Below are 3,609 nucleotides of genomic sequence, written 5' to 3' on the forward strand. Positions count from 1 at the left end.
AACCTGCGTCTCTTGTGACTGCTGCAGTGGCAGGCAGATTCTTTATAGTAGTGCCAACTAGGAAGCCCACCAATTAAGACAGATTTGAGATCAAAGATAAGTGCTGGGAGCCCTAAACATGAGTAGACAATGGTTAATACACAAAATTCCAGGCAAATAGCTGGCCCAAGTCTGTCTATTGACCACCAGGTTCCTCTGTCCATGTGATTCTCTAGGCAAGAATACCGGAGTGGGTTGCCATTCCCTTCTCCAGAAAGTAAAAGAAAGTGAAGTTGCTCAGTCGTGTCCAACTCTTTGCAACTCCATGGACTGTAGCCTACCAGGCTCCTCCATCCATGGGACTTTCCAGGCAAGAATACCAGCATGGGTTGCCATTTCCTTCTCTAGGATATCTTCCTGACCCAGGGATTGAACCTGGGTCTCCGCATTGTAGGCAGATGCTTTACCATCTGAACCACCAGGGAAGTCCCTTGGCAGGTCAGTCTAAACCCCTGACAGGGTTTCTGCCATAAGCTGTATGAGGTCACCACAGAACCACAGAGTAGGGCTCCTTAACTTGTTTCATGCAGGGCATGTCATTCATTCACACAAGCACACTGTAGAGTTAGTAAAAGTAAAAAATAAAGTCACTCAGTCGTGTCTGACTCATTGCAACCCCATGGACTGTAGCCTACCAGGCTCCTCCCTCCATGGGATTCTTCAGGCAAGAGTACTGGAGTGGGTTGCCATTGCCTTCTCCAGGGGATCTTCCCGACCCAGGGATCGAACCTGGATCTCCTGCATTCCAGGCAGACACTTTAACCTCTGAGCCACCAGGGAATTATAGCAGAAAACATGTTCTCTAGGAGAGCAAAGAACTAGAGCTCCAATCATCCTTATCTTGTCCTAAAGAATCTGGGATGAGCCTCCAAGATAAAAGGTTGCTGCTGAACCACAAAAGACACTGGAATTCCTGGCCTCCAGAGGAGAAAAATTCAATCCAAGGCCAGTGACAAGGCTTGATCATGCAGAGCTTTTGTGTAATAAAGTTTTATTAAAGAATAAAAGAGATAGAGAAAACTTCTGACACAGACATGAGAAAAGGGCAGAAAGAGTGCCCCCGCCACCCCCGACTCCAGAGGGTGTTCCCAAACCAGGGATCAAACCCAGGTCTCCTGAATCGCAGGCAGATTCTTTATTGTTCTGAGACACCAGGGAAGCCCAATATACATATGCTTCAGAAACAAATTTTATTTCATGCCCATCTTCCTTATTCAAAGGCTTCTCTGTCCATGGAATTTTCCAGGCAAGAATACTGGAGTGGGTAGCCATTCCCTTCTCCAGGGGCTCTTCCCAATCCAGGGATTAAACCCAAGTCTCTTGCATTGCAGGCAGATTCTTTACAGTCTGAGCCACAAGGGAAGTAAGAGAAGCTGATTAAAATTAAAATAGGCTTCAGATCCTGGAAAACTAGAGATTATGTACTGTGATCTAATAAGACTCACTTTAGCACAATTGGTTAGAAAGCTTGACTATTAAATAAAAAGTTCACAGAGAGTCCTAAATTTAATTCTATATTCCATCTTTTCCTACTATGAGATCTTTAATTCCCAAGACTATCAAGACAATTAAATGAAATAATGCATATAAATTAACCAGAACCCTCCCTATCACTCTAAGATGTTTAATAAACATTGGCTATTGTTAACCTTGACATTACTTTGTCAACAAAGACCATAGTCATGTATGGATGTGAGGGTTGGACTATAAAAAAAGCTGAGCACAGAAGAATTGATTATGCTTTTGAACTGTGGTGTTGGAGAAGACTCTTGAGAGTCCCTTGGACTGCAAGGAGATCCAACCACTACATCCTAAAGGAGATCAGTCCTGGGTGTTCATTGGAAGGACTGATGTTGAATCTGAAACTCCAATATTTTGGCCACCTGATGAGAAGAGCTGACTCATTGGAAAAGACCCTGATGTTGGGAAATATTGAAGGCAGGGGGAGAAGGGGACAACAGAGGATGAGATGATTAGATAGCATCACCAGCTCAATGGACATGAGTTTGGGTAAACTCTGGGAGTTGGTGATGGACAGGGAGGCCTGGCGAGCTGCAATTCACGCGGTCACAAAGAGTCAGACACGACTGAGTGACTGAACTGAACTGAACATTGACATGATTCCAGGATAGTAATTATGGATCAGGACGAAGCAGAGAGCAACTTATATTGAATAACTGGAAACTTATGTAATAAACTCTTTATCAGAAGGGAAGCCAGGAGAAAAACCATTAGACAGTTTAGACATTCAGGGAATAACACTGGACCATATCCAAGGTCTAATTCACAGTTGGGTGTCTCAAGTTTAATGTCAGGCTTCAGTGATTCTTGTGGTTTCACCATTAACCTGGATCACCCCAGCTGAGTGTACCAACAATACAGCACTTTCTCTATCTCTCTCTGTCTCATGAAGTAATATTTAGAGACTGCATCTAACAACTTGCTTCTTCAGTGAGAAGCATGAGTACAGAACACAGCATGGAGCCGAAGATGGCCTGCATCTGAGTCTGTACTTTAACTGAGCAGCTAGGTAACCTTCAACAGGCCTTACTAATACGCCAGTTTTAACTTCTAGGCTTCCTAAGATGAGAAAAATACCTGCCTCAGGCAGGACTTGAGCAGAAACTAGGGCAGGACACAGGCCATAATTGGGAGATGTCTAAGGATGTAGAAAGTAGAGGCTAATGGCAGGCAAGAAGGAACTTGATTGCTGTTCACTTCCTGTTTCACTAAATCCAGCCCTGATTTTTTTTCCATGATGTTTGAGGTGTTCTACTGACTTCCTTGGAGAAGGCAATGGCACCCCACTCCAGTACTCTTGCCTGGAAAATCCCATGGACGGAGGAGCCTGGTAGGCTGCAGTCCCGTGGGGTCGCTAAGAGTCGGACACAACTGAGCGACTTCACTTTCACTTTTCACTTTCCTGCATTGGAGAAGGAAATGGCACCCACTCTAGTGTTCTTGCCTGGAGAATCCCAGGGACGGGGAGCCTGGTGGACTGCCGTCTATGGGGTCGCACAGAGTCGGACATGACTGAAGCGACTTAGCAGCAGCAGCAGCAGCAGCAGCAGCAGCACTGACTTACTTCGATTCTCTTTTTCTCATCTCACTTCTTATTGATCTTCTGGTACTTATGCTTCTTCATTGAGCAGAGAGTACACAAGGATCACCTAGAAATTCTTTGTCAGTTAATGTTGCCCCTATTGCTACTGAGAGAATCGGAGGCATGTGTTCCTGATTTTGCAGACCACAGGGCAATGTCAATGTAGAAGGTAACCCAACCAATTCTAAAACACAGATACACACAAAGCTTTGCCTAACTTTGAAAATATTGCTGTCACCTTGATCTTTGTGTCAGTCAAGGAGACATAATTACCCAATGCCGATTTGGGTATATACACATAGACCTGTGCTCACACACCTGAATGTCATCCTGTCATCACTAATCCATGACTCATATTCAGCTCAAAATTGGACAATTAAATAGAGAACCTCTAACTTTGAGTTATACAAGACAGACAAAATCTGGATATGTGTTATGAACTTATCTCCCTTAATATATACTGTGTA

The 3,609-nt window shown here is 44.2% G+C and overlaps 1 non-coding gene across 1 annotated transcript; it reads right to left on the minus strand.

Moving 5' to 3' along the window:
• Positions 1–747: 747 nt before the first annotated feature.
• Positions 748–819, minus strand: TRNAS-GGA. The gene has a single exon. It is a non-coding gene; the product is annotated as a tRNA-Ser (tRNA).
• Between the last annotated feature and the right edge of the window lie 2,790 nt (positions 820–3,609).

The sequence above is a fragment of the Oryx dammah genome, unplaced genomic scaffold (assembly GCF_014754425.2).
Source record: "Oryx dammah isolate SB20612 unplaced genomic scaffold, SCBI_Odam_1.1 HiC_scaffold_18, whole genome shotgun sequence".
In the NCBI taxonomy this organism is placed as follows: domain Eukaryota; kingdom Metazoa; phylum Chordata; class Mammalia; order Artiodactyla; family Bovidae; genus Oryx; species Oryx dammah.